Source organism: Zonotrichia leucophrys, chromosome 5, assembly GCF_028769735.1.
Source record: "Zonotrichia leucophrys gambelii isolate GWCS_2022_RI chromosome 5, RI_Zleu_2.0, whole genome shotgun sequence".
Classification (NCBI taxonomy): domain Eukaryota; kingdom Metazoa; phylum Chordata; class Aves; order Passeriformes; family Passerellidae; genus Zonotrichia; species Zonotrichia leucophrys.
Window position 1 is genome coordinate 43,137,346 of NC_088175.1, and position 14,474 is coordinate 43,151,819.

The following is a 14,474-nucleotide window of genomic DNA, read 5'->3' on the forward strand; positions in this document are numbered from 1 at the left end:
AAGAGGGAAGAGAAAAAAAAGGATGTGACGGGAATCAGAACGATGTGATTTTGATTGATTTTTTTTTTTGCAAAGTCACAAGCCTAGAAATAAATCCTACAAAGCAAAGATTCTCTTTCCTTTCCAAGAATGGGGAAATAACCATTTTTATCCTAAAAATTTTCTGATGATCAAGTATAAAACAGCACTGGAGAAAATCTATTAACTCAGTGATGGTGGAAGTTAGGTCACCCTTGAACCCAGGGCTCTGTGGCACAGGGTTTGTCCCACCTTGCTGGGTCAGGGCAGCTCCAGGTGGGCTCTGCAATGGGCACCCTGAGCAGAGGGCACTGCCCTGGCAGCAGCCAGGGACCTTTCCAGTTGGGCTGGCAGGGACAGGGATAATGTTTTCCTGACTCTCTCCTTGCTCTCCTCTGGATAACTGAGCTGAAGAGGAGGCTGGAGATTGGAGAGCAGCCAGTGAGGAGGAGTGTTGGGCCAAGAGGGACTGGAGAGCTTCAGGAGGTGGGGATAAGGCTGGAGAAGTAAGGGAAGGGCTAACAGAGTGGCAGTGGAGGTGTTTCATCTTGGGCATGTGTCAAAGTAAACTGAGGAGAGGCCAAAGCAAGGTCAGTTAACGACCTGCTGCTCCAGGAGCTGCTTTCCAATTCTGTACCTAGGAGCAGTTTCCTGACTGGCAGGTCTGGGAGACATTCTCCCACATAGTGATGCAATTTATACTGTTCTGCTTGGTGCATTCTTTTTCTCAGACTAGGAAAAGGAGAAACTTTCATACAAAAAGCATAAAGGGTTTGGATTTGGCAAGGAAAGACAACATTTACAGGCTGGAAGGATGCCACGCAGTAGGAAGGGGATGTGGCAGAGACCTCTGCCGTTAATGATCTTCTCTGAATATTTTCAAGTGATGTTGAGCTAAAGTTACTTGTCCAAGTAGCTTCGTCAGTAAAACCAAGAGCAGTGCAGAGGGTAGCCTGTGTTTCCTTGCTCTCTGACAGCCCTCATCTTCCTCATCACTGAGGGGAGGCCAACCAGGCAGAACTCTCTGACAGCTCGACAGTAGAGCAGAAAAGAGCCAGGCTCTGCAACTCCATTGTGAGCAAGAATCTGTCATGATCCACCACATGAGGGCTTTTGGCTTTTTAGCTGCCTGTACCTAATTTTGCATTTAGGGCCTCCAATTTTGTGCTTATGGGACAAATTTGGCATTTATGCAATACTCCAGGTGATCAGCCAAAGTCCTGTCTTCAGCATCTCTTTTCTGGCATTTTTCCCTTCTCTCTTTTCATCCAGCTCTGACCTGGGTCTGCCAGTGCCCCAGTGATACCACAGGATCTCAGAGCAGCTGCTGACAGGCAGGTGGAGATCCCTTACACATGGGGAAAAGTAGCTACACCTAGAAATGATCCATGTCCCATAATATCCCAGTCCTCCTTCGTTCCCATCTGTGTCTCCAGTGAGTGTCACCCAATCCATCCCTGCTGTATCACTTCCTGCATGCAGGGCTATTTGCTGTGTTTGCAAGACTACATTGGGCGATGTGTTTGTGCTCTGGATTAGTTTAATGGAACTGCAGTATATCCTGCAAGACAGTTTCCCAGCTGGTAAATCATGTTTAAACAGTGAAAAACAAATATGCTTTCTTGTTGCTCCAGTCTTTTTACATCTGGTTGCTTAGCATTGTTCCTATCTTGCGTCCACTTTGCAGTGCTTCAGCACGATTGCCAAACAAACTGGCTAAAAATCAATTAACAGAGATCAGAGGGAAAAAAAAACCAAACCCAAATGAGATACAACAGCCACTATTGGGATACACAGACATATCAATTTGGCAGCCAGTCAAACTTCTTAGAGCCATCAGCTGTGCTCATTAAATGTCAGAGTTGTGAATTTTCCCCAGGCATTTTCAGCAAATGCTTGAACATAGCCCAGCTGAATTGTAAGTCATTTTCTTCCCCAAATTTCAGGTAAAAAGATGAATGTGATGCCTTGGGTTTTAGCTTTTATATTTTTCAGATTCTTTGCTGCCTGATATGCAACTCTTAAACTTCATATTAGGTGTTAGTAGGTTCTCTTCACAGGATAGTTAAGCAAAACAATCCCTTCCCAGCTAGACAATCAAGAACAACCATCACCCAAAAAGCACAAACTACGGTGAAAAGAAGGGAGCAAGCAGGGGAGTGAGACTTCATGACCTGGAGCCGTAATTGGACCATTGAACCCCGTATGCAGATGAACCAAAACTTATGAGTATAAAAACTCATCACCAGGATGCATCTTGTATTCAACCTGGGTGTATCCCTGGCCAGGCTCTTGTGCTGCCCAAGCTGTATCCTTTTGAGGCTTTTCAATAAATACCTATTTTGTTCATTTGGCTCTGTCTAGTCTCTGTTCCAGATCAGCCTCTCAAGGCATCAAATGAGAAGAGATGACAATAGCAAGTCCATACCACAGGTTTAGTTCTACAGACAAATTTCTCTGTCACATAGCCAGGTGGTAAAATTTTCCTTTTATTCCAAATAAAAATAAATATTTTCCCTGACTACTTAAAGGTACTTCTCAAGTCATGTTTCCCAAGTGATACAGACTTGAATTTCAATGTCAGTAGAACTAAGACCAAGTTTGTATTCTACAATGTTCATTTATACAGCTGTGTAAGACCTCAAATCTTTTTCTCTACAAACAAAAGTGATAAGGCTTCTAAGCATATTTTGGTGGGAGTTTTTTGACATGGAAGATCCAAGAAGCAGGAAATCTTCTTTAACACTCAAGCTTGGAAAGAAAGTTGATGGTGTTACTGAAATGTGTTTTCTTTAATATCACAGCAGCTCACAACTGCCAGAAGGTGACATAAAATTGAAGACAACTAGGGTGAGGTAAAGAAAACTGCAAAGAAAACCAGCAAAGAAAGAGCAGCAGTTCCCCTCTCCTGAGCAGTGCAGGAGAAGGCATGGCCAGGCCCCAGAGCTCCCCAGCCCTGTGAGGATCTTCTGCTCTGCACACCAGGAGCTTCTCACTGGTTTAGATTCAAAAAGCATAAATCAGAAAATCAAATGGCTTGCTCTTTTGTGTGGGCTTGGGAAAACTTTGTGACAAGAGTTTATACTGGGCAGGCATCAGGAAGGTCATCTTTTTGCACCTGGCAGGATTTCAGTCAGGTATTGTTCAGGTAACTCTGCAGAAACTGGGGAGGTCTCCCACTACAAAGTGGTTATCCAGTGTGGTCTAGGTTGTGAAACACACACCTGGCCAGGAGCTTTGTCTCACTAAAGACCTTGGGATATGACTTTTAATTCTGAACATCTTGTGAACCCATTCGAGAAAGGACCTGGGTGTGAGGAGCAGGCAGGGACCATTCTGGCAACATCCAGGCCTGGTGATTTCTCTGAAGGTGAGACTTTCTTATCCTACCACACAGCTGGATGGGGAGCTGCCCAGTTGTGTAGCCAGGGCCCCAAGCACTTTGCAGACCTCTCCATAGGACAGCCATTGCCTGGAATCTTAATGTATGTGATCATTTGGAAAAATGCCCAAGAGTCACTCATTCCCCTGAGTAAGAAGGAGGTACTGTTGCTTCTGGCATGCAGCATAGCTATTGCATTATGTAAGAACCACCATCAGTGTTTGCATTAATGCTGCTGCCTGTATCATATTTCAAAACAACAGCTCTGTTGACAAATGCCAGCAGCTCTGTGGCCTTTGCTCCCAAGCTCAGGTTATGTGGATCCAAACAGAGGTGGGGAGAGAGGACACCTGCAGCCTGGCTGAGCTCTGAGCTACTGAACAACCACATTGGGAGCTGCTTTGAGAGTGAAAAGTCTGTGTCAGACACTGCATTTCTCTAGCACTCGACCTAAAAGGTATCAGTTCCTTTGCCCCACTGCTCAGCACCTTCAGGAGCACTTTGGTAGAAAGCTGCATTTATTTATTTGAGTGCTGAGCAGTATTTGCAATGAATAGGAGAGACAGTTACCTTGGCTGTTCCTTACCAGGAAGGAGGGTATGCATCCCCACCTTTAGTGTGCTAGTTCTCAGGAAAGAGTTAAAAGTGTAACTACAGCTTCAAAATCTGCACTCTTTGCACCTTGTTGTTGGGTCAGCAGTTTGCCTGATAAAGGAGCCCTGACCTCTTCACCTCTAGAGGAAAGTCCAAAGATCTTCAGAAGGTTTTGGAGTTGTTTACCGAAAAGCAAAAGTCCAAAAACCCATATAGGGAGGCAGCCTGGGAACACAGGCCAAAATCAATGACGTAACATGGTGGAGGCTTCCAACTTCCGAGACAGAGTACAAATCTTGACTCATAACTTTGTAATGTCCCTCAGCCATTTGAAATGCCCCCTTCATCCCAAAGGATGTCTCCTCTGAGTGACATGAACTGGATCTTGCTGGATCTACAATTCAGTGCCATAGTTACACTGCTTCCTGTAATCCCTTTGATGCTGAAGAGAACAACTTCTCTATTATCTTTACTTTTAAAACTTGGATTTCCTGCGTGGGGGAAGTCCTCATGTTAATAGCAAGCAGTGAAAATGCTTTAAAGAAGGAGGTGAATGTGCTCAGATTGTGAAGCAGCTAATCTAAAGGCAGCAAGACCCTTAGGGAACCCTGGGCCACAATAGTTGACATTTCAGGCAGGAAACTATGGTTTATTTAACTATCTGAACTGAAAACACCAGGGAATTTATACAAGTGGAACAGAATTAGTAAGAGCATTTAGCCAAGACACACGTGAAGACTAAAACTCCTATGATTGTGGGAAAGAGAGATTTTACATCTGGAAGTGGAAGTGGCCTCTGCTTTTTGATTCATCTAAAAGATCAGGTGGGCAAGGGGTGCCATGAGGGAGTTCCTACTTGCTTATCAACACAGCTGGTTGCAGTGGCTGCTGCTTCTCCACACAGTTTCCCTTCAAGCCACAGACCTGCCTTGAAGTTTCTGAGATAAAATAGCACAATCTCGCAACCAGGCTATTCTGCTCCTAAATATGCATGTTCTTTCAAATGCACTTTTGAAGCACTTTTCTGAGTTAAAATTACCTTTTTGATCAATAATGGTGTTTCTTTTCAGAGGTTTTCTTCACTTTTAGCAACATTCAGTAAACACTCTGATTTTTCACTTCCTGTGGCAGTGAATGATATCCAGGAGTTTTACTTTCCTAGAGGATCTGGCTACAGACACCAAGGTGACAGAACAAAACTTGTCTAAGTCAGACAACTTTAGTAACAACGACAGAAACTGAGAGAATGGCACAGCATAAAAGCATTCATTATTCATCAGTTGATACCCCAGGGAAAAAATCTGTGAGCAGATTTTGGGTTTCACAAACCGAGTCTGACTTTGCTGGGGCCTGGCAAAGATCCCAAAGGTGAAGTGCTCAATGATCTCCTCTATCTTTGATCAGCAGAGACATTCCCTATGGTCCAGGTTTCTCTCTTGCTTGTCCCTCTCCCTCCTCCCTCACACCCTACTGCAGGCTAAGGAAGTGTGCCAGGCCTGGAATGCACAGTCCCAGCTGCACTTGAGTCTGTCTGACAGTGAAAATGGCAGGTAGGTGTCCTTCTGCAAAGCAGTGACCTTAACCTCCTTCTGCAGCCCACTGGGAGAGCAGAGTTCAATGAACAAGTCTGGCTGCACTGCTGAAAGCTGTGGCCTCGGGGGAACGGACTTGTTGTTAGGTTTGTTTCCAGCTGGACGGTTCCTGGTCAGCTTTATTGTGCAATTCTACAAATCCTGATGCCAGTAAAAATAAGCCAGAGATACAGGCTGAGCAGAGGTTTCTTCTCCCAGCAGCTGTGCTGGCTTAGGCCATCCAGGAATGCTTGTGGGATGCCCGCTCCAAGAAAAGCTTGGCACAGCCGTGTCGAATGTAAAACCCTCTGAGATGATTTTTCAGTCTCCTGCAATTCTGCACAAATCCTGGCATGGGCTTGCTGCTCCCTGTACTCCTCCTCTGCTCAATTCCTGTGTGCTGCAGCTCTTTAAACATTCACAGAGCACTACCTGGAGCAGAGTGCTTCAAAAGGGAGTGAGTCTGCAACACCAAATCTTCTCCTGCTGGGCATCACCAAATCATCACAACCTTAGGCAGTCAATCAACTGGTTTTGTGTTATTTAAGTTGTCCTAAAGGCTACATTTCAAAATCTGAAATGTATGGATTGAAAAAGCTGGCAATAATTCATTGTGCTCAAGCTGTTTAGAAGCCCTGCACAGACCTTGCTTGAAAAGATGGCTTTCAAGAGAGGGAATTTAACCAAATTCCACACTAGCTTGCTCCTCAGCTATGGTGAACAAAAAGTCTTCAGAATATTTAGAATCTGATTTAAGCTAACAAGTCAAGGAAATAGGTGTTAAGACTCAAACTCCTGCTTGATGCTCTATTTGTAATTCATCCAGTCATTAATGAGCCAGATTCTTGACTGGTATATATGGGCACAAATCCGCTTAAGCCATGCAAGAATGTTGATTTATGCTTGCTACAAATCTGACCTTCAGTGCTTCCTGGTAAGTTCCAATCCTCTTTGCACTGTTCATTTAGTGGAATGGAATTAGATTTACCAAGGTATTCTCTGACAAAATGGATTGCTTTTCCCTTATATTTTTGTGCCAGGGATAAAATGGTGGTCTATTTCAATGTAGCACTGTTAATAAGATAGGTTTTCTGAAAGAAGGTCAGAAATTATAATATCATTCATTACAATGCCACATGTTTTATTTCTCAAAGTTATACCAAATTATACAATATGCTCCACAAATTACAACATCTTTCTAGGAAATCTGAGATGCACCTGCAGAATGGAGGTTAAATAAGTTTAGCTAACAAGAAAATGCATAAAACTTAAATATATGAAACCAAATTATTTGCTGAGAGTGTATTGGAATGAAAATACCCTTGTATTTGCTTAACTGAACCTATTTTGCTCCAAATGACCTTATGTTCTTTATTTCCAAGTTCACAATCCCTGCACTGAGACTAAGCACACTGCACAAAGCCAGACTTACCAGGAAATGATAATCAGGAATCTCTTTTATTGGTTCAAATATAAAGCTCTCAATGTTTGACTATGCCAGCTGCATGGTAAATACAGCTCATGCCTGCAGAGAACCTTGCTGAGAAAATTGTGTGTGAGATTATGCTGCTGTGAAGTGCTCAATATGGGGGCTACGCTCAAAACACAGAGCTCACGTAGGAGGCAGCAGCCTGTTTGCTAAAATCTGCTTCCCACAGGTAGCGTCTCACACTGCTGCTTTCAGTCTGCACCAGCTCTTGGTGACCTTCCTGAAGACACTGAAGCAGTTTGCACTGAATTGTTGACAGCCTGGCCAGGTAAAGAGTCCTCCTCTTCTGGCGTGGCACTACAGCCACGGGGATTTGACATACAAACATTAGCTCGGTATGAATGGGGTGTGAACGGCGGTGTAAAAGTGTGAAATCGTTAGGGAACGACATGAAGGGGCAAAGAAATGGCATGTGGAGCTTCTGAAGGCACCAGGGTGTGGAAAACCAAGAGCTGCCTCCTGGGTAGATTGCAGACCGATGCTGGAGGCAGTTTTTGCCCAGTCCTGACTCTTGCATCCATACTGGAGCTAGCACGTGTCTAGCCATGGCTCCCGGGTGCCCCTGACTTGTGCCACAGCTTTGCCCTCAGCCCCATCTCCTGAGTGGACCATGGAGGTTCGTGCCAAGCCTTGCCACTGGTGCCCTTATTCTGCCGCTCCTGGATGCCTCCTGGCCTGATTCATTTACTTGGCCTGGTTTGGGACAGTTGGTGGACCCTGTTATCAGTATCCAGTTCTGTGTGCCATGTTCAGGAGCAGGACACAGTCACAGAGGGCACTGCCTGTGCTGGGACTCCCTTGGCAAATTGAGGAAATGAAAAGGAAATTTCTTTTCCTTTTGGGAAGGGAAACAAAATCTTGCAATTTCAATTTTGGCAAGCTTTGGTCCATGTCCCTGCACTTCATGGCACCCTATGCCTTTGGATGGCTTTCACTATGGCCAAGATTTTTTAATTTTTTTTCCTTTCAGTATCCGTGCCATGTCTCTCATATCTTCCCCTCAAAGTTGTGTCTTCTTCCTTTATTTTTTCTCCTGCTTTTGCAGCATCTGTGAGGCTAGTTTTGGTCCTTTGCACTGCACCTCATGTAATCCTGGTCCATTTTCTTGTAGTCATTAAATGTCCAAATTTTTTTTTTCCAATTGCATTTTATTTGATCATATCTCCTTTCCAGAGTGTTTGTAAGTCTATTTTTTTCTGTTTCTGAGTTGCACCATGGAGGCTGCACGGCCACAACCATCTCCAGTCTCATACATGCAAAAGAAGGAGTGAAAACAGTTTGTGAGAGAAAGTTAGGCGTGAAATCACATTAAAATAAAATAAACTTCCCCTTCTATCTGGTGTTGATGAACATAAGCAAAGAAAACACTCAGGTTAACACTGATTTCCAAGGGAGGTTTTGTGCCCTTAATTCTGGAGCTCATTCCATTATAATACATGAAGGAGATCAGATTTGTCAGTCTTGGGGGGTGGGGGTATTTGGCGATGAGGGCATGAGTTTCTTCAAGGCAGCGAGAGGATGAGATGAAGAGGTGCAATAAGTAGTGGAACACAATTTCAAGAAACACCTCATTTTAGGTTGCTTTCATTTGGCAGCTTTCTATATTTTTATTTACATGTGTAATATAGTAGAGATCTGTAAAAAACATCTTGGAGCAGAACTTTTAGAAATTACATAGCCCTTTCCCAAAAATGAAGTAGATCCTTAAATCAGGCTCTCATTTTGGAAATAAATCCAAATAATTCTCTGTGCATTTGAAAAGAAGATATTTTGGCTTCTGAGCAATACGAGAAAATGTACCATCCATTTGATCTGCTTCAGCTGCCACAACCATCTGCAACTGCATGTGGCAAACACATTTCTCAGCTTTGCAGGCATGTATGATTATGAAGAGCTTGGAATAAAATAGATAAACCTTTGAGATGCTCTTTTTGTTGTTGACTTATCTCTCAGCAGCGTTCTGCGGGAAGCTCTGCTCCTGGAAGGCTGCGGGGGAGGGCTCTGCGGAGCCTTTCAGCGCCGTTCGGAAGCGGCTGAGAAGCAGCCAGCGTGAGCAGCCGCGGCTGGCAGCAGCCGAGGTCACAGCTGCTGCTCTGAGCACGCCTTTGTGCAGCATCCCCGCGGAGTTCGGGCTCCCGCTGCCGCCGTACCAAGGACGCGGCCGCCACCTGCTGTCCCCAGCCCGGCCGGGAGCGCCAGGGACGGGCGGCGGCCCCGGCCCATCGGCGGCTCCCGCGGGACGGAGCCTCCGCCTGCCCGCTGCAACTGAGGCACTTCCAGCCTTGTCTTCATTCTAATTTCTGGTTTATTTATTCCCCTGCCGGTTCTGTGAGCCGGCAATGACTCTGCCCGGCATCCTTATGGCAGTGCTGGCTGCCCTGTGAGATGGGCACAGAGGGGGACACCTTGCCGGAGCAGCTGCACATCCAGCCCGTACGCATGGCTCTGTCTGGACATGGGCACTCAGCTGCTCGGCAGCGCTGACCGTGGCTCTCCGCGCTCCTGCCACAGCCATTTCTCGGAGATTCCGTTCCAGCTGGTCTGAGCTGGGAGCTCGGGTGAAATGCGGACGGGATGGGTTCAGTGCAGTCCCAGGGCGGCGCTCGCCCACACTGAAGGATGGAGCTGTTGGAAACGGCTTCGGAACTGAGACCGCTGTCTCTCAGTTCCTGTTTGCGCCTGGGATGCTCTTCCCTGTTACAGGGCTTGCAAGGGTTGCAGGGGTGAAGAAGAGGAGAGAATGTTGACCTCATGTTCAGAAGGCTTGATTTATTATTTTATGGTATATATTACATTATTACTATGCTAATAGGAATAGAGAGAAAAAGTCTCAGAAGCTTGCTATGCTAAGAATAGAAAAGGAATGAATAATAAAGAAGCTCTCTCTGATTCTGTCCCAGAGAGAGCTCGGTCTCTGATTGGCCCTTAATTGTACACATCCAACATGGGCCAATCATAGGTGCACCTGTTGCATTCCACAGCAGCAGATAACCATTGTTTACATTCTTTTTCTGGGGCCTCAGCTTCCCAGAAGAGGGAAAAATCCTAAAGAAAGGATTTTTATGAAAAGAAGTCGGTGACACTTCCCGATGTCTCATGTTTCTCCTGTGATCTAAAATCAGCCTAATCCTGTCACAGAGAAAAGCCCTTGCTGCTCTGCAGTCTCTTACAGGAGTTGTTTGTGTTCTTTTTAACTCTATAATATCCGGACTCATGCCTGCTGTTCAGGGTTTAAATAGTGTGTTTTCCACATTTACTGCAATGGTGATTTTTTTTTCCCCCTTGCCTTCTTTTTAGCATCTTTGGAAAGGAGTTAATTCCCATAAAACAATATGAATACATATTACAGAGGCGTTATTTTTGTCTATTTCCCATACACTTATCTTTTGGGATTTTTGACAACAGGCACTTTAAAGACACTTTTGTTAACTTAAATATTGAATAAGTTAACTAATTGGTTTGGGGCTTTGGATTTTTTGTTATTGTGGGGTTTTTTTTGTTTGGTTTGGTGGGGTTTTTTTGTTAGTTTTGTTCTGTTCTGTTGTTTTGGGGTTTTTTGTTGCTGTTGGTTTTGGTTTGGTTTTTTACCCATTCTTAATCTTCTTTCTTCTCTGACTGGGAGAATACTTTGCAAATACAGCTATTTCACCAGCTGGTGTTATTCAGTATCATAATCCTCACTTTCTGCCAGATCAACTTTTTTTTGTTCATGTGGGGATTTTTTCCTGAAGAAGTCAGTATTTTCATCAGTGGAGTCCTATTTGATGAGTGGTCCACAGGGCCTGTTTCTTCACTCTCATGGCACAGTTTACCCCTGGGGTATGCTGAGTGCTCACAGGCAGTCACAGTGTGACACAGGTAACTGCTTGGTGGGGTGCAACCGTGTTTGTTCACACTTAGCCCTGCACTAAAAAGTTTCATTGCCTTTGTTTAAAGCATGAATCTGAAAATTGTCCTAGAAGAACCCAAGACAGCTACTTGAAATAACTTTTAATGACTAGAGAAGTTTGTTGACTGTTTCAGTTCCCAGTGCACAGCAATGTAAAAGTGATATTTTGTGATTGTTCTGGATTTGAAATACATATATTTTAGATGAAAACAATTTTCAATTACGTGCAGAGGAATTCAAGTTCTCTCTTGCTTGCATTTCTGTGTTGAGAAGCTGTACCTGTTTTGTGACCTGCTGAGTCATTAAATAATGAGGTGCTGGAGTTAAACCTCTGTCTCCACTGACACATTTAAGTACCTAGAAAAGAAATTTCTAGGTTTACTTTGCCTAGACTAAATTATGTCAAGCAGGCTCATTTCCAGCTCTTGGTTTTAGAAGGACTCCTAACACTCTCTCACATGGCCATCCATGTCACAAGCAAGTCCAGAAAAGCACAAATGGATGAGCACAGAACTGGCTGTAAACTGAACTGAAATATTTAAAATTACCATGTTGCTAACTTGGCTGGACACAGCAAGCAGACTTCTGCAGGAGTACCACAAATCTGATGTTTTTATTAAATAATTTAGATGGCAGAGCAAACAACGTTCATGCCAGCCCCACTGGCTGGGAGGGGCAGGAAGTGTTGGAGGACAGGGCTAGGATCTCAACACACTTGGCAAATTACAGCAGGGGGAAAGGAAGTAATTCAAAGGATGTGCTTTCACTCTCTGCAGAACTACCAACATCAGAAATGCAGGTTGTGCACTTACTGCTCTGATAGCACCCCTGTATAACCTGTTGTGGTGGTTAGCCTGGATCACAACCCAACAGGAGCCAGCCATGCTCCCACAAAAAGGGCAAATAGCACTGGGAGCTACATAAAAAGGAATATTGTTTGCCAGGCAAATGAAGCCGTTCTACTGCCGTGCTTGGGGCTAGAAAACCTTCAGTCAGGGTATTGTATCTGCTTGGGAGAAAGAGTTAGAGGTTTTATGGTGAAGCATTGGAGAAGTTGGAGTGGTTTATCCCAGAGAAAGGGGAGACACAGTAGGAGGGCCCTAAATATGTGTACTTATGTCTAAGGGAGAGGATAATAAAGTCTTCTCATCAGTTGAAAAGTCTCAACAGAGATCTGGGTTAGATGTAAGAAACAGCTTTCTCAAGGTGTTGATGAAAAAAGAATAAGAGAATAATATAGGGAATGCCAGCCTTTCTTTCTGGGTTTCAAATGAAAATTGAACAAGTGTCTGTCAGAAATTACTTAATGCAATTGATCCTGCTTTTTGGGTGGGAAGGAAGAAGGCAATTTCTGTCCCTGTTTTTCTGATATTCCTCTTTGGAGCCAAATACCATAATTTATACATCTAAGTTAGATGCCTAAGTTATACATTGTCAAGACCAGCTAATTATCATTCCAAGGCTCTTCCTTTCCATTTCTGTTTAATATATCATAAGTAAAAAAGTCTTAGTGATTAATAATTCAAATCGGAAGCAGCCATAAAGTAGGGTGGCACTATCCTATGCAAACTTGATTTGTTCAAATCCATGTTTTCCAAGTCCTAAACTTCTTTAGATCATATATGGCAGCCCTGCAACCTCTAACAAACTGATAACCTGGAGACCTGACTGCTGGACATCAGGATAACTCAGCCTAGTTAATAAATGCCATATTGGAACACCCATTTAACTCTACAGCAGAAAGGATGCTGCGTGAAAAGGGAAAAGGAGACCTCACACAAATATTACTCATTCACTCATTCAGAAAATGCTAAAACTCAGGCTCTGAACAGCCTTTGATATTTGACCTCTGTAGATGGGATGGCCTGTAATTAAGATTCTAATCCTTTAAACACTTTAATACACTTCAAGTTAACAGGATTAGTCACATGCCTGAAGTGTGCATGGCTGGGGCTGAGCTATTGTTGAGCACAGCTGATTAAAAACTTGCAGACAGTTTCTGGTGGAATATTGTCTTATATTGTCTAAATATTTTCCAAATAGTTCTAGTCACAAGTAATATCCAAAACTGAAGGTATTTAAGAAAAATGAAACTTATCCAAGTTCTTGCTTTAAAAATGTACTCACAAAAAGAACAAATCTGTCTGAACTTTTTCGGCAGCACAAATCAGAGGTTTGAGAGGAGAGATGGGAGATCTGAGAAGTGTTGTATTGGTTTTCTGGAAGATGTAGGTTTAAATTCTCAGACTTTTGCAATTATTTGAAAACTAGGGTGATGTCAAACATGCACAGAATCAGACAGATCAGAGAGTTACAAAAAGGGGAAGAAGCATTCTCTATCCTGATTTGTATTTTATAGAAACATCAGTTTGGCTTAAATGCACAAAGTTCTTTCTTCCCTTGCTGCTAACAAACTAGCTGGGCTTGGGAGTCCTGGCAAGCCTAGTCTGGACCAGTTCATCACATTGTAAATGTGTGCAGAGGTTGAGAAGAGTTAAGAAAATTTGGGAAGTGAGTGAAGGAATAGGGAGGACACACAGCATGGAGGTTCCCATTTTTTGCAGGATGTCTACTAGAAGAGGCTGGGCCACATCAAGGCACTGTGCTGACGTGTAACTTGTGCTAGAGCTGGGTTTAAATGCCACAGGGGCAGCCTGGGAATCCCAGCACAGCTCAGCATGGCTTGCTACTGCCCCATAAAATGCCCTCAGCACATTTCCACAGTGCTGTTGTTTCTCCCACTGGAGAAACATGGGGGTAAATCCCCTCTGCTGAGGGATGTGATGTCACAGGATTGTCATTTCCAGGAAAAGGCAACGGCTTTAGGGGTTAGGGGTTAGGGGTTTCCAAAGACTGACATGCCACACACTGCAGCTGCAGTGCCATTCCCTGGCCTGCCTGTAACTCCTCTTGTAGAAGCAGGGAGAGATTTTCCTCCACTCATCTCGAGGATCGCAGTCAGCAGAGTGAAGTCTGCATTTAGCCAAGTGTTCCTGCCAACTCTAACGTGGACCAAAGAGAGCACGCACAAAAGTCAAAGAGCAATCATTGCTCTGTCAGTACTGCTGTCATACAGGAACCTGAGTCATACTAAAAGCCTCTCAAGGAAGGGCACAGTGGAGATACCAGAAATTCAAGCTGGAGCAGGGAAATTCTGATGAAAGCACCACAGCAGTGATAAGGTAGCAGATAAGACTCCAGAAAATAGCATCACAACCTCATAGACAGTAGCACAGGGGGAAACATAATGCCAAAAATGGGATGTAAATTGATGAACCACTAACTGCCTGTGAAGAGAGCCACACTAGGAAGTCTTAAAATAAGAAAATCATAATACAAAGAGGGCAGGAACCAGAAGAGGTGACAAGGTCTGAATCAGAAGTAAAAAGTCAGTAAATGGAGATGAGAATAAAAAGGGGGAAAGAGAGAGGGATTAAGTTCTTACAGGATAAGGAGTTAAACCAGAACTGTCCCAAGAAAAAGCAGTGGTAGGTCAGGAGGACTGTCCACCCTGCATGGACTGATGCCATG